This window comes from Poecilia reticulata, chromosome 5 (genome assembly GCF_904066995.2).
Source record: "Poecilia reticulata chromosome 5, P_reticulata-male-v2, whole genome shotgun sequence".
NCBI classification, from domain to species: Eukaryota; Metazoa; Chordata; class Actinopteri; order Cyprinodontiformes; family Poeciliidae; genus Poecilia; species Poecilia reticulata.
In genome coordinates this window covers 5,298,192-5,320,180 of record NC_088834.1, presented here as the reverse complement: position 1 = coordinate 5,320,180, position 21,989 = coordinate 5,298,192, and the positions used below count along the sequence as shown (strand labels likewise).

The 21,989-nt window shown below is 36.0% G+C and overlaps 1 protein-coding gene across 1 annotated transcript in view; it reads left to right on the top strand.

The window, feature by feature from the left end:
• Window positions 1-3,004: 3,004 nt before the first annotated feature.
• Window positions 3,005-21,989, top strand: part of ngfb (nerve growth factor b (beta polypeptide)) — a 28,079-nt gene continuing 9,094 nt past the window's right edge. Inside the window, exons 1-2 of the mRNA XM_008408951.2 lie at window positions 3,005-3,209; window positions 20,315-20,465. The gene's annotated coding sequence lies outside the window, so the exon portion shown is untranslated. The remainder of the gene's footprint in view (window positions 3,210-20,314; window positions 20,466-21,989) is intronic.

Genomic DNA, 21,989 nt, shown 5'->3' with positions numbered 1-21,989 from the left:
CCTATTTTTCATCTTCCTGTAATTCACTTTGAAGGAATATTTGAATGTATCCCAAAATTTTGATAAGCAGTACCGTCTCCGCTGGACAGTGACTAAACAGGTTCTTGCAAATGAGGCTCACATACCATCAGAGAGAGGTCAGCTTTTAATCCCAAAAGCAGCAAAACCCCTCCAATGTCTAACTAGTTTCTAAGTGATATTAAGTCCTTCTGATTATCTACAATCCTGTATTGTTCCCATATTGTTTTGGATAGCAACGTTAACCTAAAGCAGACAAAGAGTAGCTTTTCGACATCTGATCAGATGCTTAAAAATGTCAGCCCTGACACGGTGAGCTTAAAATGATAATCAAAGCCAGGGTTTGATCCCGAGTGTAATCTGGTAAGCTGATCTTGTTTCCACATGTTGTTATTGGAATCCAGATGTGTAAAGCTGGTAGTTACTTAAATGTGAACACACTGAAACACTTATATAAAGAAAAAAAAAATCTCAGCCATTATTCAATTTCGAGTAAAAATGGAGAAAAGCATAAAACTCAGATTTTCCAATGACCTTGACTTAAACCTAACCTAACAGGCAGGGATGAGAAAGGAAAGTCTCAGAGTTTCAAAGGAAGTCTCACATCCACACATGCACTTTTATTACACCTGGGTTAGTTTATGCTTCCTCACGTCCGGGCTCAGATCTCTCCTGAAACGTTAGCACTGTTCACACACACTCACTTGCAGCTTCAAACACATTCACTCTGTAATCCTATCCTCTGCTGCAACATGTCGACAATTACGTCAGTTTAAAAGAAGCTAAGCAATTTTACATTATGGACCAAGTCAATCACCACATATTGGAGCAAAACAAACAAAAAAAAAGAATAAATGATTTCTCAAAGTTTGTAAGGTGAATTGTTTCACTTTTTCATAATAGAAGAAACACAGACATTCACCAGATATCAGCTGCGTCAGCACATTTGCAATGAAAGGCCCTTGGAAACATTAAAATATGTGAAAACAATTAAATAAAGATGAAGACATCATGTGTCTCTGTTTAACATCTGCTTTTCCTAAAATAAAATCTAAATTAGAAACTGGTTAAAACAATACCTGTGGGAAATTAGAGTAAGAAAGAAGAAATGAAATTCCAATAGTCATCCAAGAGATTAGAGTCCTTTAACTAGGTTCCTTTGTGGTTCTTCATTTCCATATAAATGGGTTTCACAGCTACAGGATACAACAGATTTTTTTTCTATGTATAAAATAAAGGAAAAGAACAGCCAAAAGAATTTGGACTGCTTCAATTCGTCCTCATAAAACATTGGTATCAATGCTGATTTCAGTCCCAAAAATCTAGAATCAAAGATTGGATAATGGTTGCTTTAAACTGCCAGGTGGATGAACTGATGTTTTTTTTTTTCTTCAAAAGAGAAATCAAAACAATAGAATAATGAATATGTCAAGGTGCACAAAAACGTCTTGATTATGTTACCTCTGATTTCTTCAACCTCATAAGAGAGCAGTTAGTTGTCTTTCTGTGGATTTCTGTTTTGCACCGCAAGGCATACGTGAATGGCACAAAACACCAGAACTGTCTCCAAAACTAATGTGTTTTAAATTTGATTTATTTGTTACTTCACTTTTATACACTATGTACAATGGTTTGGAGTCTGTTCCCTCAGTTTGACTTGTCTAATGCTTGGAAATTGTCAACAAGGATTTGCTATTAAGCCAGTTGGAGAATCAACATTAATACTTTTGTTTGGGTTTAGAGTAAGTAAAAAAACTTGACAAATAATTTTACTAAAATTAGCATTGGCAAATCACAAAGTTCACCTTCATTCAACAGCAAAAAGGTGAGCAATACACTAAAACCTTATTTTACTCCTGCTTTTTCCTAATGTTAATTATTATCATAGTTCTGCATTAGATACAGACACTGAAAAAAACTGTTGAGGAAAGTGAATAAGAAAGGGGAATTCTAACTTGTCCTTTGATTTTGTGAAAAAAAGTGTATTCATGTAAATTGTGTTTTTCAAATTTCTGCAAAAATAGAGTATTCACAAGAATACATAAAGAAGTACATGGAGCAACTGTATGTAAATAATTGTTCTTATTTTTATGTTTTATACTTGGAGTATGAACAGCAGAGCTGGTATTGCAGTCCGAGCCATAATTTCTGTTTTCTATTTCCCTATGTTTGCCTGTTTCCAGAGCTAAATCAAGTTTCAATACATTTCATGTAACACTGATTTAATAGGAAGAGTCTGCCTGTAAAAAATGGGAATTGATTTTAAGGAACTTGTTTAGTTATTACAGGATACAGAATACTGGTACTGTGTTGTAATTTAGTGCTGCCATCACAAGATGGTGGAAATGCAAAAAGTTGTTTTTCATCTCCCGTGAAGCAGCTCCACAAGCCTGCTGGAACTAAGGGGAAAGGTGCTATAGTATACTCTCAACTCAGGTTGTCCAAAAATGAAGAATGCAAAATCAAAGAAGCACAAAAAAAACTGAGGATCTTTGTAAATAAGTCAGTTAAATGTAGCATATTGTGAGTTTATCTTAACAATTACTGTTCTGTGAGTCCAAGCTTTTACTTGAACCTTGGTCTAGTGATCAATAGTCAATAGTTAGCTAAAATATGTAGGCGTTATCATCAATAGTTAACCTTTGGATGTAATAAATTTATGTTCATATCTGTATGTACCTTAAGTTTATGGCTAACCAAGAAGTCCTCAATTTATAATTTCTACAAATGGCACTTCAAAGGCTACATACTTGTTAGTGCAAGTTGTTCAATATATTTTGATTGCAATCCATTTTTAAAACTGCAACAAAGTAGTAGCAAAATACACATTAAAAATCTTCAATGGAATTCCCTGTGGAATAAGATAAAAGATTTTCTTAAGTGATTTGTGCTAATTTTTTTTAGGAGAGTTTATTAAAACGCATGCCTCCACCCATATATATATTCAAGTAACGTTTCAGACGGGGGGCACTAGGACCTGAGCTTGGTGCAGCCACAGAGATCTTGCAGCCTGTAAGAAGTTTCCCACTTTCTTTCTGAACAATTTTCAAACAAATGCAGGGCTCAGATAGGAGTGCTTGGATTAAAACGGTTGTTCTGCTCTTGGAGTTCTGTGGAAGTGGACGTACAAACTGGGATATATTTCAGGAAGCTTCATGAATTCTACATCTATGGGAGAAGATACTTTAAAGGTAGGTGGATTAAACTTTCATTTACAATGCATGAATTTGCCATTACACTGTAAAAAAAAAGCAACCAAAAAGCTCATTATTAAGTAAGTAAACCATTTTATGTTTTAAGTTTATATACGCATAACATTTTGTTATAATTTTAGTTTAGATTTTTATTGTAAATTAATGAAAATCACCTGTCATCTCCCCTCATCCCCCAAGAAACCTACCAGGCTTATCTGCGTAGTGTTACAATAGAAGCCATCAGACTTGCTCTCACTTCAAGGTAATGTTCTCATGCATTCCTGCAAATTGGTGTATTTGAATGTCATCTGTGGTTGTAAACAAGAAGCTAGCTGTAGGGCACTTCACTGAAATAATATACACCAACAAACCTACTGCAAATTATTGCATAATTCACATAAAAGTCAGCTATTAGACTCTAGATGACTTCATCTGGTAGTCTTGGGAAATTTTATCAGACCTTTAACTATACATATGGAAGCCTTTATAGTTGCTGAGAAAATCACTTAAAGTTCTGCATGCTTACCGGGGTGACATTGCCAAAAGTACTTGGCTTACAGCAAACGGGTCAGCTTCATAAAGGAGGTAACTCAGATATGCATAACATGATTGCGAACTGGCATTAAAAGGAGAACGTTTATCAGAAAGAAAGGCTTCTCCGCACACAGACAATAGAAGCAGTAGTCGGTTTACAGCAACAAAGAGGGACAAATCAGAGGGGGGTGGGCTGCAGGTAGCAAGTTGCCCATAGAGCTGAGCTTGGCTGATATGCAAACATACAAATGCACAACTCTGATTTTGATATGCAGTTCCTTAGTTATGGTTAACAATCTTGGATTATATTTTCCAAATAGATTCGATAGATTAAAAACACTTTGATGCTTTGCGGTAAGGAGCAAAGTGTTTTTCTTTGCTTATAGCATCTGTGAAGTATCAGAGACTTTTTTTTTCACATGCTGACAAGAAATGTTGTGGTTAAACTTTTACTGGACAAGCTACAAAACTGGATACCACATGGCTCCTTGTCTCAGATTTTTGTAAATTATTTTGTGTTGTCAGGCTTTAAGTCGTGGAAAAGAATAAATGTGCAGACATCAAAGCTTAGTTCAGAAAACCACAAGATGCTCTTACAAAACTTCACTGGCAAATATTGGTAGGACGCCTGGAGAGTAACTTAATATCCGCAACGCTATCTCAAGTATGCTGAGTATGTGATATGTTTTGTTCTTAGCATGCATTTCACTACATGTTTGATTTATGGACCATGGCTCACCTAAAGCCACATGTGTTTGCACATATAAATGTACCATTTGTCTCACAGTGAAGACTGAAAAGTGCAGTCACAGTAATTAAGCCTGAACCGCAAAGTCAAAAATGCTTATAAGGTGGTGGGACCTTATTGATGGGTCTTGTCCTCATCTAGCATTCTGAGATGTTTGAGAAAACTTTTTCCAGAAACGTCCGTGTTTTGCTCCATGTAGCACTTTGATACAAAAAAAGAATTACCAATCCACAAAATCTAAATCATTCTAAATATTAGTCATCAAGGAAACTTGAATTACTTGATCACATATCAATGTTTTTCCCTGTAGTTCCTATCAGTGAAGGTTTACACGAGTGAAAGAACAGGCAAGTGAGATTAGCATTCTTTTGACAGGTTACACAAATGTCATCAGTCCAAAAAGAGTGAGAGTGCAACACTATTACAACACAGGATCTTAATATCACGTCCTGTTTGGGTTAGATCTTATCTGGCTGATCAGATAAGATCTAATGTGTCAACATTTTAGACACTGAATATGCGCTCCTCTATCTTTTGGGGTCCCACAAAGCTCAACTTTAGGGTTCCTCTTTTTTTTTTTTTTACTTTTACCTCTTCCCCTTGACTCAATAATAAGGAGCAATCTAATAAATCGCTTTCCTTTTCTTTGCTGATGATTATCAGATTCAAAGCAAGCAAGACCCATCAACAAAGTCCCACCACCTTAAAGCAGAAGGACAGCTTTTCAATGAAAGCCTTTTTGGACTGCCTGGATAATATTAAAGTTTGTTTAGTCCCGAATTTCCTGAATTTAAATTAAAAGAAAATAGGGGTTTGGACCAAGTGGGCCCTGTGATTCCAACCACTGTTGATTTGGGACCCGTGACAGCTTATTTTAAATCAACTGTCACCGATGTGGGTTATAAATTAGACATTGATCTTAAATTGGAAAGACAAATTGAGCCAGTTGTAAGATCCTGCTTTTATCAACCTAAAATGACTGGCAAAAGTTAAATCCTTTCTGTCCATACCTCTCTTTGAAACAACGATCCATGATTTTATTTCATCTCACTGAGATTATTGTAATGGACTCTTTGTTGGAGTGAGTCATTTATTTCTCTTCCTCCGCAGATGGTTGAAAATGCTGCTTCATGCCATAAACTAGCCTTACTTCACTGGCTCCTTGTGCATTTTAGAGTCCTCTTTAAAACATTTTTTTTTTGTTTTCAAGGAGAAAACAAAAAGTATTATGTATTTTACAGACATGATTCAATTTTATATCACAATCAAGTAACTATGTTACGTCCAGTTGTTATAAAACTGCTGTATACATCAAACACGACTTACAAGAAATTTGACTTCCCAATTTAATGCTATGAAATTAGGACTCTGTCTCTTTAAGAAGCACCAGCTCTTCCCAACACATCACATTCAGCACACCCTCACAACATAGCTTCTCCATTAGGCTGTTTACAACCATTCTTACCAGCATTGGACTGAGAAGTAGTTCTTCAAATGAGCTCAGAAAATGTGCAGTTCCATGAAGCATTTGCTGATTGCTGCTGCTGCTAGTCTGGAGGAGTTGAGTCGGGGACAGACAGGGGAGGGGTGATCTGGAATGCAGAAGCTCGGCTTGACGACTGTAGCTTCAAGGAGGAACTGCATGGAAAAGATGGCACTCAGTGAGAGTTCAGGCCCAAATGGTTAAATGATTTCTCAAGCATGCATAAAAGAATGAGGTCAACACTCCATGCGTATTTTTGATGGGGGAATAACTTTATAACATGATGTAAAGTTCAAAAGAGTAAATTTGACTTAATACTGCCCCTTTAACTAGATGTATTGTTTAATCTTTGATTGTGCCTATGCCTTATTTATATATATGATTGTTCTTTTTTGTATTTTTATTTCCTTAGGTGCAGCACTTTGTTTCAACAACCACTGTTTTAAAGTGTTATTTAAGTAAAGTTGGTATTGCATGGTATTCAGATACTAGTTGTGCAGGCCATTGAAGCTTACTACTTAAAATGCAAGTTGAAAAGCTTACTTCAGTGTTTGCTTATTTGTTCTGTGCTCCTCGGTGTATCATTAGTCTACTTGTACCAAAATATTTTAACGAGAGCCCTCAAATATTTGGAACCAACATTTCTGCAGTAGTGAGCTGCTACGGCCTGCACTATCCTACATTCCAAAGCTTCTTCTGCATGATGGTTGGCATGAAGTTTGTAATTGTTCTGCGAGGCGTTGTGACTTCTCTGGATTTCCACATCCTGAGTTAACAGTAGAGTGAGTTAGAGACAGAATGAGACTAAATTATTTTCATTTGTAATTTAGGGCGAATAGAATAGAATCAGAATTGTTTACGTTGGATTTTTGGTTATTCAGTCATTATTTTAAAGTATAATAGAAATTTAGTTAAAACAATCTCAAAGACTAATTTCTTCCCAAAAAGGTTCACCATCCTGAATGAGTTTTGATAAGTTTATTTTACAAAGGTAATTATTTGAAGATTAAATTAAAGAATTTGTTCAAAATCAATAATTGCTACCACTTATAAAAACAGGAAAATAGGGAAATAGTTAAACTTAAAACAGGAAGGGCATCTACTTAATAAAAAAATAATAATCTTTTAAAATAAAAGTATTTTTTTATTGTTTTTTTAGTAGATATTATAGAAACTATTTATTGGATACCCCTCTTCTTCTAATGTCTCAGACGAGCTGACAGTAATTACACACCATTACAGAGGACTCTGTCCCTCCTACCTTCACAGCCATCAAGCTTGATAATCCGTCTTTCATGTATAATCATAGCATCATCTGACTTTCCACAAAAACATGTCTGATCATCACTTTCTGCCTCAGGCCCACTTCAAAGACCTGGCTGCCCACTTAAAAACACAAAAAGAACTAAAGGCTACTGTTAAAGCCTGCAGACAGTTATCTCCCCTAATGAGTCAGAGATACTCTCTACTTGCTTTAGAAGGGCATTAATAGAGACCAACACATTTAGGAAAGGTGAATCTCCAAGCATTGAAACAGGCCTGTGCCTGAGCAGTATTGTGTCTTTCAAGTGAAGCACCCTGCAGGCTGCTGTATTTTATCATTCTACGGTGAAAATTACTAGAAGACCACACACATTCACATTGTGAAAGTTTATAAACTCTGACTCAGTTTTATCATCCAAGTTCAAAATCAACCATCCATGTGTAACTTCTGCTTGTCAAGATATGATCACTATGCACATATTTGTGTAATTTGTTGCATCTTTGCAGTTTAAGTAACAGAGTTTATAGAACATTTGTACTTTTTATTTAAAATAACCCAGCCTAAAAGTAAAATCAGTGACCGACATTGAAAACGTGTAGTTTCTCGATTTAAATTATTTAACTGGCATTTTTCAGGGTTTTAAGTTTAAAGGTTTGCTGAGCTGTTGAGTCCAGACTAGTGAGGAAAATGTCTTCTGGTGTGAAACTGTAAAACCATGAGCACCCCGAACCGATCGCATTGCCACACATGTAAACAAAAATACACACTGCCACTTTTATGGTGCTACATTGTTTAGTTTGCCTAACAGCAGAAGTGAAATTATTTAGAAAAGGAGAAAACCATAATATAGGGAGTCAGACAGTTGTAGTGTTGAAATAAGAGTTTCAGTAAGACGGTGGATTTTAGGGAAAAGAAGTTTTTAAAAATTATTTCTTATGGAGTTTATATAAAAAAACTATAGCATTTTTTAAAAAGTTGATATTAATATTCAAGATGTTTTAAACCACATATTTTTATTCATTTACTGAAAACCATAAAAACGACCCAGTTAACATATTAGAAAAAAATATATTAAAAGCACCTACTAATTAATTAATCCTACTCTTGATGTCTTCCTCTGTTCTAAGAAAGGGACGCATGTGCAGCAGGTTCAGGAGGATTCTGGCTTCTGTTTCTCTCTCAGCTGCAGAAATATTTTACTTTACTGCTCCAACAGCAGTGCTGATTCCAGAAATCAGTCAGATGGGCAACGTCTAGTCTCATACTGCACTTAAGAAATCCAAAAGGTTCCCCATTTTGGATATAAAGGGAATAGCAGTACCAAGAAAGCCTAACAGACATTCAAGAGGAACCTTAAAAAATAGGTATTCTGACTAACAAACTGAAAAAAGTACATTTAATGCAACCAGATCTCAAAAGGCGGATCACTTGATGAAGTTTGTCAGAAAATCATGCCTCCTTGATTCTAAGACTCTCACTAACTACAAATTCAACTCCGGCAGCCTGCTCTGGGGAGGAGGCATCGCCAGAGATCAACCAACCGTTCAGAAAAAAACTTAGTAGCTTCTTAGAAAGCCAGTGAAAAACTACAAAACACATTTGCACTCAGAAAACCCTCACTGCATCATAATCATCTCCTGACTGGAAAAATGCATAATAATTGATTATAACTTTTCATTTTGATTATTTATTGTGTCAAAGATTAATTTTGAACTCATTTATTCAAATGAATGAATAGTTTCAAAGCTTTCTAAAATCTTAAAGAAGCTAATTGTTCCTTTAAGATAAACACGACATCTACTGATAGGTCCATCCATCCATCCATTTTCTTACACCCTTGTCCCTCAGTGGGGTCGGGAGGGTTGCTGGTGCCTCTCTCCAGTTAACGTTCCGGCGAGAGGCGGGGTCACCCTGGACAGGTCGCCAGTCTGTCGCAGGGCTCTACTGAGAGGTATTGAGACAAAACCTTGTGAAGCTCACATTTTGAAGACCTCAAAACACCTGTGATGTTTGCTGTGACACATAGAGAAAAGCTTGTAGAATCCACGGACGGCGATTTATCCTGCAGCCTCATTCATGCTAATGTTTACTTGTCTGGTGATGTTGTATACAGCACACTATGCTGTTTATTGCATACATGACCATTTAGACTTTTTTTTCTGCACCACATAAGATTCCCCTCCCAGTTTATGTCCTTCACGTAATTTACCCAGGAATATGATATTCCTAATCCATCAAATCTGTCCCTATTTCTTTGCTTTGTGTAAGCACATTTGGAATTATTGACTTTAATAAACAAACTGTGAAAGCCTGGCTTGCCATGACATTTGACAATGCTTGCAATAGGTCAGAGCTAAACAAAGAAGAAGAGACAAGAATGACCTGCATAAACAGTTATGATGACGTATCCCCCCCTAAACCAGCTGCTCACTGAGCTGCACAACAGTGGACTCTGTTCAGTTTTTAACCACTTTCTTTTGAAGTATGTAAATAAATAAATAAATAAATCTAAGTAGTGTAGGCTGTGGTACTTAAATTTGAAAAAAGGTTTTAAAAAATGTTAAACTTAAATGTCTCTTTGTGTAGCGCTGTGATTTCTAAAAGAATGAATACCCGGAGCACCAAAAAAAAAAGAAAAAAAGTTTAAAATTTCAAAGTACTTTGAGACAAACTCATGATGAAGAGCAACTTCCAGCTGAGATTTCAGTGCTCATTACTTGTCTGAGAAATTGTACTAACTGGATTATTCTAAGATTGTGTGTTTAGCTGTAAAAACACACAACTAAAAAGAAAACGCTGAGTTACTCTGTCTAAAGATTTACTTGAAAAGAATCACCAGGAGCTCACACACTGAAGCCGAACTGGAGGAGAAATCTTAGCTGTGTTTTCACCATCGCAAAGCTATATTAATCATCTGAAAAGTGTAAAAACAATGCATATTATGCTGACAATCTATTCTGCTTTGACGCAAAGGAGTGGGAATAATCATACAGACAAAAAATAAATAAATCCAGGAATGCAAACTGCTGACACCATAGCTTATAACTACACTTCCAAGATAAAATCTCCAGAAATACAGCTTCAGATATATTTTATGTGAACCTGTAAAAAACATTGGACAACATCCCTTTTTTGATGTTTAGGAAAATAAAAAAATGAAAGCGTAAACTGGGTGGCCCCTTTGGCAGGGATTTTCAATATGGGTGGATGCCCAAGTAAAGTCTGGAAACCCATAAAACTAACAATCAACACAATCAACAGTTTTAGACAAATAGCAGCACTTGGGAAAAAAGGGAAAAATACTTTGATAGAAACATACTGAACTCATTGTTTCCTTTAAAAATCTTCAATGGGAAAAAATGTGTCTTGCAATCTGTTTAAAGGATCTGATTTTTGTTATGACAGATTTGACATTGGCCAAGTGTGGAGACAAGAGGATGTCAAGGTCTGGCCAATCCATCTCTTAAGAGAGCAGAGAAATAAAAGCAACATCTGATGTGGAATATACCGTTTTTATTTCCTCCAAAAAGCACATTGACTGGTCCTCTTGGCTAAAGCAACAAAGTAGGATCCACAATCTCTGCTATCTGTAGAAAAAACTGAGACATCTTCAGTTCCCACAGACTGTTTTTCATGTTAGCTAAAGTTAATTTTCAAAGAAAGTTTGTAGTGACGCAGTTTATCCCAGACAACCAACATCTGCCAAAGTTTGAGCACAAAACAAATGTCCATTTTTGAACGTGAGCCACAAGATGATGAAATAGCACATTTCTCTACCCTGACTCATTTCTGTTAGAATATGTTTAACTAATTTGAAGTGTTTGAATGGAGTCTGGGCATTGTTGTTGTTTGACTAGATTGTGTTCAGTGACTGCAGTCATCTGTGCTTTTTTAAATGCAGTGAAAGACACCAACATCATGAGTAATGCCATTTTCCATTCCATTCTCACAAGGATTACTTCTGTTGTTGTCACCAATTTCATTACACATCTTTAATTCAGAAAACTATGAAATGTTAAGGCAGTTATTGATGCATTTTTTGTCCTCATTTCAACTCGTCTTTGATGTCACAAGGTTTTTCTGTACGTGTTTGCAGATGTTAGCTCTACTATGTCATCTCAGATATAAAACAGACTTGTGTTCTGTGTCAAAAGCTATTGAACAAACCATTTAGGTTGTAAATACTACATGGTGCTATTTTATAAGAATGCGTCTAAACACATAGACATGTTCAATAAACTATTACTATCCAAACGGCCAAATCAGAGTTTGAAGTTTCTATTGTGACACAAAAAGTGCTGGATGGAAAAGTTAGCACTGCGCTTCTGTGACTGTTGATTTCTTTGATCATGTCTGATGTATTCTGTAGCAAGACTCAATTTTGTCTCAGTTTGGACCAGAAGACGACTTTGGATTTTTGTGTCCAAAAGGCTTTCACACATCTGCCTTAAATCACAGCTGAGTGCCAGCAGAGTCTGTGTTACTCAAGCCAAGGTCGGTTTGAAATGGTTTCCTGCATTGCTGCTTGATAATAGTATAGCAGAACGTTGCAACTCCTTGATGCAACAGGACAGCAGTTAGGATAAAATGGAAATTACAAGCCTGGATTGCAAGCTATTATCTTTACTAACATGTTTTCTTTGACAAGTCGTCCCAAAGAAAAATCTGACATTTCCCTTCCCTATAAACTGTAGACAAGTCACAACAGGTTTGCAGATGTAGAAAGCCTCACTATGTGACTGATGTAAGGAAAACAGTTTAAACAAATCACCAAAAAAAGTTGTCCAATGCTTAAATATTTCCATTTTGCCAACTCTAAGTGAAGGTTTGGACATTAAAATGTAAAAAATGGTTTAGCCTGGTTTCATCCAAAGCAAAACGGCAGCAGACTGTTGTGATGAATATTTGAAGTGCACATACTGCCTTACGACTTTTGTACCCTTTGATCTTTTCCGCACTTTGTATTGTTGCAACCACAAATGTCATATTTTGTCTGTATATGGTTAAGCAATACTGAGTATTGCATAATTTTAAAGTGAATGAAAAATGAAATTAAATTAAAAAGATGAACAAACTTTCAATTTGTTTTTCACAAGAACAAATCTTTTTACAAATGTGGCTTGCGTTTTTATTTAGCCACCCAGAATGTTTTTCTGCCCACCATGTGAAAAAAGAAATAATATCTCACAGCTTTAAACCTACTAATACATTCAGTATCTATATACATAAATAGACGCGTTGAACAAAGACAGCATCAATGAGAAAAACAACCAAGAAGCCAAAGATAGCTCTGGAGGAGATCTACAGCTTTGTTGAGAAAATCCTTTGACAAAATAACTAGAAGTAGTGAACTTCAGAAATTTGGCCTTTTTGTCAGAGACACATGAAGGAAGCTATTGTTGAAAGAAAGTCATAAGAAGTCCAGCTGCTGTTTATACCAAAGCCTGGATGGTTCCAAAGCAAACATGTAGAAGAATGTGCTCTGGACAGGTGAGACTAAAATAAACTTTATTTAACTTCATGCAGTTCTAGAAGAAAACTTGTTATGGTGATAATAATCACTATAAATTGTGTCTATCATTAAATTATTTCCCAACCAAACTTAATATTCTCTATCTGTATTTAGCCTTTGGCCTGGCATCAGTTGCTGTTTGTGCTTTGTGTTAGTGAGTCAGTGTGCTGGGGTCTTTGTCAAAAAGACTCCAAATTAAATACAGTGTAGGCAACCGGACCTGAGACCTGGAAGTGAGAACAACCATTTCTCCACTGGGAGCATCAGTGGAGACCAAACTACTCTTCCATAATCATGTCTGGAAAATGATTGGGACTTCCTTTTCTTTTACGTTAATAACGTTCAGTCTCATCATATGTTCAACTGTGCCTTTGTCTTTTCTAATGTAGCTTCAACCTGTACAGTTAGACACTGAAGCTTTTGCCTCTGGATGGAATCCACTGTCCAGTCAACACATAAACAAAAATACGCCCTGTTTACTTTAGTCTGTCAACACAGGCGTTGTTTAGATCTTGCCACTGTTGCATCTTCCTGTCCATGAATGTGCATCCATAGAAACAACAAAGTAAAGATGCAGAAACTGTTAATTAGGAATTCCATCCTTCAATTATGACGTGAATGTTTCAAAAAGAGGACACACGATACAGGGATCATAATATTTAACTTTACAGACAGTCCTCTATTGTCCTTTAGACTGTATTTTTGGCAAGTAGGAATATAGTAACAGGGATCCAGTTTTGTTCCAAAATAACATTTAAAATTGTGTATATTTGTTACGAAACAAGCAAACCTCAGTGAAATGGCTTCTGCTGTTTAGACTGCACCCTAAACAAAGAGCAACAGAGGAAAACTGTCATTTTAGCCAATGTTTAAAAAGAAAATAGAAACACACTAAGTTTATTTTTGGAATGTTTTACTCGTTGCTATTTGAATTTTTAAATGACTCTGTATGGTTGGTTAAACGCCATAATTTACATTTTGTCCATTTAGGTCAATTCTATACCTTTACAAAACACTTCAAAAATAGCACCTATCAATATTTATTTCAAAAAATGTTTAACTTTTGTGTCTGTCTTTTTTATTAACGCAGAACATCTTATATATATGAATTGGTTAAATGAAGGCAGATGTGTGATGATTGTGAAAAAAAATTAGACAAAAATCAGCAAGAAAATAGATCACTGCACTTTATTACTGTTCTTATAAATATTAGGACCATAATTATTAACAATATATCCCAACGTCTTGACAAAAGGCTGGACTGGAAATGAGACAGTAAAGTTGCACATGAGGGACAGTGAGTGGCCAAAATTCACAAAATTTTGGGGAGAGGGCAATTTATTGTGCCGTCATGTCAGAGTAGCAGAATTAGCATTGTGCGCAGCTGAAGAAGCTGAAGAGGTTGATTCTGTTCTGGAGACTTCTCTGGAGCAGTTTGTACAACAAAAGGGAGACTTGATAAAATTAATAACATAACGGACAACTCTGAATATACTCTTCATGAGACTGTAACAGAAAAGCTGAATGTCTTTAATCAGGAGGTTCTTCATCACCACTGGAATACAGACTGCTACAGAAAATCATTCCTACAACCAAAGCCATCAGCATGTACAAAGACTCTATGACTAAACCTGGATAGTTTGAGTTACAAAATCATTTATAAATTGAGCCAAATTGAATTTGATATATCGATTATGGAAGAATCTCCAAAGGTCATCTTGCATCATTTTTAAAAAAATATGAGGACTTTAGATATGGAACTGGCTTTATCACTGCAGTTAATGACTACCAAGCCATTTTACTTGTTTTATAAATGCAAGCATGTTTGCACAAGCAGTAAAGGTATCGTTTTGTATAATGTAACAGAAAAGGGCTGTGTACAAAAGCAGTGAGGTGTGAGTTACAGCATCGGACTAACCAGTGTTGTTTAGGTCAGGTAAACACAAAGCAACTACTTATCTAAAAAAGTAAAGGCACTTTCTAAACATCCATTTTCTATACTTATTCCTATTCAGGGTGATGGGTAGGCTGGAGCTTTTCTTAGCAGCAGTTTCATATTCATGCATTGAGGCGAGGAAACAGTAGTGTCCAGAGGAAATATGTGAATGCACAGAGTGAGCATGCAAACGTCACCTTAGACCCAGCTGAGATGTGAACTCAGGACCTTTACTCAGTGAGTTAACAGTGCTACTACTTAATGCAAGAGCAGCTTTTACAAATGCAGTTACTGCAAAAAAAGTATTGCTTGGTTAGCTGGACATTTCTATACAATGAAGTTACATTAATTTCAACAATTTTTCATGCACAACACATACGGCACAATCAGTTTTATTAATTTTACTATTTCACCATTGCTTGTTTCAGATTTGATGCCCAACAGCATCCTTCATGGCTCGATGACTGTGAGAAACAAATGTTGACTTGAGCAGTTAAAGTTCAATTTAGTGTAGTTTTAATTTAGTGTTCAATTTAGTCTCTTAAGCTCCCTGATCTTCATCATATTCTCTTTCATCTGAGTTCTCAGGGGAAAAGTCAGGCTGACTAAAACAGCTTCAAATTTTTCAAAACTCAACAGTGTCAGCAAATCAGCTCAATTCTGGTTGCTTCTGGTAATGTCATTAACCTTAATAAACATGAATTTACTGTCTATTTGTGCATTGATATTAAGCTTAGTTCAATTTCAATGAAACTGAAGTTTTAACTTCTCAGTCATGGGTTTTGGACTGTGGAGGAAACCGAAGTACCCTGAAAGAGCCTACACATGGCTTGACATAAAGAAAAAATTAAAAGTGTTCCCTCAGTTGGCTACTCTCCATCATCAGGATAAATATGTGCTTGAAAGATTGTTTGTAATAAGCATCCAGATTCACCAGATGCATTATCTCCTGAAAGCTTGGTTCCTTAAGTTAAGACAAAGGGAGCTTCATTCATCCCGGTTATCAGTTGTAGACAAACGACCACAGTAATGTAATGAGCTGCATGTCATTTAAAGCTTTAAAGGATAGATAAAGTCACATGCACCTTCCTTCCCCTTTGAATAACAGCCAGCCATGGTGGATCATGTTACTACAGCCATCCATCCATCCATCCATTTTCTGTACACCCTTGTCCCTTGGCGGGGTCGGGAGCATTGCTGGTGTCTGTCTTCAGCTAACTGTCCTGTCCAGGCGGGGTCACCCTGGACAGGTCGCCAGTCTGTCGCAGTTACTACAACCAGTCTGTGACTATTACCCCATGAATGAATTGAGATGAATTGTTCCTGGACTTGATTGTATGCCAAACCAGGCTGTTTGTCAATCAACTCGGCCAGGGCTCATTAAACCAACTCCATTACAGCTAATGTATTGTAGGTCAGTGGTTATGGGTTGCCTGTCCATTCAGGAGTAAGAGACCACTGATGGGCATGCTGATTTAGTTTATTTTCACTGTAAAGTGAATACAAAGCAGTTATTATCCAAGAACCAAGAAAATACGGGAAATATAAAATCATAAAATCCAACTTATAGTCTGTATTTTCTGGACTATAAGCCGCTACTTTTTCCCCACGATTTGAACCATGCGGCTTATAGCCGGTGCGGCTTTTCTGTGGATTTTTCTTCAACCACCAGGGGGCTCTTTAGCAGGAAGTGAATCATTGGAAGTCAAAATTGGAAATCAAAGAAGAAAGCGCTAATTTTTATTTAGAACATGCCCATGCTAGCAGCAGGCACGACGGAGAAAGGTTTTCAAACTCATGCCCCCTCATCATGGAAACCTCACGAAGAAGTTCATATGATGCAGCTTTTAAGTTGAAGGCTATCGATCTGGCAGTACAGGAGGGAAGTAGAGCCGCTGCGCGTAAGCGCGGCGTGAACGAAACCATGGTTCGGCGTTGGAGACGGAGGGCTGCGGTCTTAATAACAGATTTATTAATTAATTTTTCCTTGTGGAAAACCGAGAGCGGCGGAGATATCAGCGGTTTATAGCCCGGTGCGGATTATATATGTACGTTTCCAGTTTGTTTGTTTGTTTGTTTGTTTGTTTGTTTGTTTTTTGTGTTTTTTTTACTTTGTAGTTGTGACTTATGGTAAGGTGCGCAGGTAAAGACAAAGTAAGTAGAACAATCAGTTAGTTTTATCATTGATTAACTTGCAAAATTACATTTAATTTAAGGATCGTGCTAATCAGACTAAATGGCGTAAAGAAGTTTTTATTTAACATTTTAGCATTTTTCCATTTATAAAAACAATGGATACCACTGTGTCTTTCAACAAAGCAGAAATGCTTTTGTTTCTTTTCAGATCTATACCTTCACCATCACGGTTCATAGATATGTTTTATTTATTTATTTTTTTCAATTTGGATTACTGTTTATCTGGGTTTGCTGGTTTTTGTAGCTCTTCAATTGTCATAATCAGAGTGTCAAATACTTTGACTTTGCAAGAGCTCAGCTTTTAGCACAAATGCTTGAGTTAAGTTTTTTTTTTTTTTTTGGCTTGTTTCTTTGTTTTTCTTTCCCTAACTCACTTTGTTTGCTGTTGTGTTTCTTGTAGCTGGCAGAAGTTGTCCCAACATCAAGGCATGGCATTTATTTTAAAATTATTTTTATGTTATGGGGTCAGGTCTGTTATCTATTACTTGCATGCACTAATTAAATTTATGCACATCTTAACCTAAACATCTCAAGGGCCACTTTAAAAGCTTCTGTAGGTTTCATGTGAACCGAGTTGTGCGAAAACGTATCTCAGGCATGTTTATCATGACATACAATCATGACATACACTGCTGCTGAGGGAATTAGCAGAACAGTGATTCTTCCCTTACATTTATGGCAAATGTTAATACAGCCACTGTACATTTGTAGTCGTCAAACATAAAAAGACTGCAAAGGAATGAATCAAAGTTGCAGTTTAATGTTCACCCATTTAAATCTCATCACATCCAGAGACCACCTTTGTTTAATTATAAAACACTTTCTGTGCTGATGTGGATTTTGTACAGGAGCACACCAGTTATTTAGATTAACAACCCATACACTTCTGTTTACATGTTGCTCACATTCCGTTCATTTAGCAAGTGTACCACTTGCTTCATAAGCCATTCCCAGCAGCAATGATTTGAAAAAACAGCTACTTCTTCAGACAGTTTTTATGAATTGTGTCATAGATGTTATCAACTCTTTGGATAAGCTTTGGCTGATTTATGGTGGATAGTTCATAGTACCCCTACGACACCAGCATATATCTTTCCTTTTAATGTGATGGGAAAATAGTGCAGTATTTATCATCTCACTACACATGTTGTTCTTTAGTATGCTCACATTTTTCTTTTTTTCAAATATCTTTTTATTGATTATCAGCAATATATTGAAAAATATATTGCACATTTTTTAACTTCATAATTTTCAATTAGCCAAATCAGTTGCACATTCCTTTGGACCTGAGGTCACTATTTATTGTAGAACTACAAGATATTTATTTTGAAATTTGGCCCTTACTGTACAGTATTTTCATTCTTCATTTTGCTTTTCAATATTTTATGTTCTATCTTTCTGTGATTCTTACCTTGGCTACTGTTGCTATATTTTATTCTATTCTATTTAGTGTCACACTACACTATATAAGCACTAAGTTCACTTTAGCAAGTTAGATGTTTGAAATTAAAAGTGTAAGTGACTCACCTTCTAATTATCTGACCATTTGGGGAACTCATAGAGCATTCAAATTTAATTCCCATAGAATCAGTTAACCCTTGAGATTAAAAGAAATGAAAAATATGGCAATGGTCCAACTAAACACTGTCAATACCACATTCTTGATCACAGTACACATGCACTATTGGGGCTGCATCAACAGCAACACATGTATTTCAAGCACGACAGGATTATATTTTCCATGAAATCATCTCAGTTTTTTCACAGGCATTTTCAGGCACCTCACTATTCAGTTCAATTATGATTCAGAAAGCTATCATGTAACAAATCTATTATTGGCAGAACATGGTGTCTTGGTCTGCACCATAAGATCTGAAATAAAAAGCTTTTAAAGTTTTGGACATTCAGAACTACTTGTGACTTTGGGTAACAGACAGCTAAGTCACAAGTAAATAATGAGTTCAAGATCTCTCCATAATGAACAGTAAATCTTTCTGAAAGATCTGATCGTACTCTGCTGCTATCTTGTAAAGTTTATTTATATTTGCACCGTTGTGACTCATTTGCTATTTCCATTTCTAGTACACAACAAGGTAACTGCCACACAAATTAGGGAGAACCAGAATTTCATGACAATGGTGGTCCATATGGTACATGTTACAGCTGTCATACACTCTCTTAGTGACCCAATGACGTTACTTTGGTTCCACTGAACAAAGATGGATCTTTGTTTCAGTGAAATATCTTTGAGATGAGAATTTATATCCAGAAAATGCTCCATGGCCCAAAAGCCATTGGTCTCATCAGCCACTGACAGATGGAAATCCTTAGTAGTAGAAAATGTTTTAAAGATATAATTTGCTTGGCCTTGTTCAAGTTCCGAGGAAATTTTGAAATATTTGTCTGCTGGATGTTGGCAGGCAAAACAATTATTAGATGTAATTACTATGATAAATAATCATTTATTATATGATGAGAATAAATGATTGAAACAGAACCTACAGAAAAAAAAACTGAGAAAATTCAAATGGGACAAATTGTGCCAAAATGGCTAATTTGGAAGGTCCGCCTAGATTTTTATCAAGTAGTACCTCTCTAAAACTCATATGATAATTTTTTTTTTTTCATGAAACTTGACACAGTAAAAGGTCAGATTGTGTACTGTTGTTTACTACATGTTTTGGATTTCCTCTGCATGCTTTGAAAGGAATCTTCATATATTGAAGTGGGTTTTTTAGGTGGAAATTTATTTATTTTCTTAATTTCTGCTGTGTATCATAGTAATTCACTTTCCTCAGTAACAGGCACAGTGTTTTTTAGAGCTGTAATATATTCTATAGGGTCTAGCCTTTGTTTTGATACCAAAACAATTAAAATAAACTCTGTAGTTCTTGAGATACATTCAATTCATTTGGGCATGTTATTTTCAGCCATATTTCTCAAAAACAGGCCTGGAGTCGGAGAGGTTAAGAAGGAAATGAAATCTAAAGCAAAACTTATGTAAAACTCTTCAGATGTAAGAGAACTTCACAAGACATCCATCCCCCTTTGAATCATCAGTTGTGTATATTTAACCTCACATACTGAACACAAATTTATCTTAACTCTTAACTCACAAAGCCTTAAAACGTAAATGTTTTATATTGAGAACACATGAGTTTTGAAGTCCAGACACACCTGTCAAAACTCATGTCTCTAACAATACCAACAAAATTTAAGGTTAACACTGAACTAAACAACATGCTTTTGATCTACAACGTCTACGTCACGCAGGGCAGCTTCATTATTTTGGTATGTTCAGCATGTGATGAGCTGGTGAGGGGAACAAATCTTATGAACTTCCTCTTCCCGTATTGGTCTTGCAAAGAATGTGTTTACAGTGGGTTTTATGAGGCGACTGAGGCACTTTCTCCGCTTGTCTCTCAACAGGACTGAAGAGCCGAGACATAGGAGGGCAGAGGTGTGCTGCATGGGGGCCAAAGCCAGGCCTTATGGCAGGAGGCGCCCAGATCTCGCTGAGCTATAATTACATCCTGTAGGAGCCTCTGAGGTGAAGCAGTTCACACGGAGACACTGAAAGGTAAGGCATGGAAAGTTGCCAATAAGTTTGTGTACAGATATGATTCTATAAATAGCATTTTTTTTTACTATTTATATAATTTCAAGCTTAATATGAAGGATTTTTGCAATTTGACATTTTTAGCTGTATACTACATTCTGACTATATTTCATTAATGATGAAAGTTGCATAATTTCATGAAATTATAGAAATAAACATTGTAACTCTGAACTAAGTGTGAAAACTATTACTCTTATGCTGTTTAGGAGATGCGTACATCATTAATAATAAAAGATAATTTACTTCACATTGTCAGGCTGTGTTTGTAAAAGCATATTTTCCCTTAAAAATGAGCTAATCTGAAACAGGTATTAACAAACAGAGGCTTCTGCTTCGCTCTTAGGGCTGAACGTCTTATACTCTTTAAATTTAACAGCATGTGGAGTTTGGACCAGGCATGTTTTCTTTGTGCCTACAGGGATTTTCTCAAAGTGCTCCGTCTTCCTCTGGGCCTCCAAAGAGTTGCAGGTTAATAAGTGATTATAAATCTTAACCATATGAAAGGGCTTACGTGGTTGTTCGTCTTTGTCTTGGTCGTTTAAAGAGCTGGCAGCATGTCCAGTGTGTTAGCCCTGTTAGTGACCCACACAGTGTCCCACTCTATCTGGAATAGAGTATAAGTTATAAAGGATAGAACAGATAGTTATGACAATGAATACATGAATGAATTAAATAATGTTTCAATTGGAAACATTCAAAGCTGATTTTTTGAATTATTTAACGTTAAGCAATTGCTCAAGGTGCCTCCCGGTCAAATACTTCACCACAGTTAATAAAATCATTGCCATGTATGTGCTTGAAAATTTTATAGTTTGAAGTGAAATTAAATTATACAAACTGGTTCATCAGGTATGTGCTTCCTTTACCGTTAAATATCCATTTTGTCAGTGCCAGATACATTGTATATGCAGCTTAGTCTTTGCTCCAACATGTGGATAGCTGTTTTAAGAAATCTAAAAAAGCATAATTCTTTGTTTCTAAAGATATGTCTGACTTCAAATACACTTGCTGCTCACAAAGATGTTTTTGTCAGGAGGTGCTGCAAATGCTAAACAGTTATGTTTACTGAATGTTTTGATAGGAATTGTTGACATTTTAGCTCTTAATGTATTTTTGTTTGTCAATTAATTACATATTTATTATTTTTAGTTGTCATCAAAACTGTGGCAAGTATTTGGACGACAAACTGTGGTTACTTTTAACTGGGGAGATTATGAACCATTTTTAAGCTACTATAAATACATTGGCTATTTGTTCACCATGTACTTCAGACACTTTTTACTTTTATACTTTGTTTGAAACTTTGGCATTGGTTTCTAATTACTGCAGAACAGGTAAAGTCCTCCCTAAAAAGCTGAAGTTGTAGAAAACTGTGATCTTATACACCTTATTAGTTTTCAGTATTCAGCCAAATATGAAGAAGTGTAAAAATATACAGAGAATATAAAGATTTTTCTGTCTGTTACTTATTGAAGAGTTGCTAAG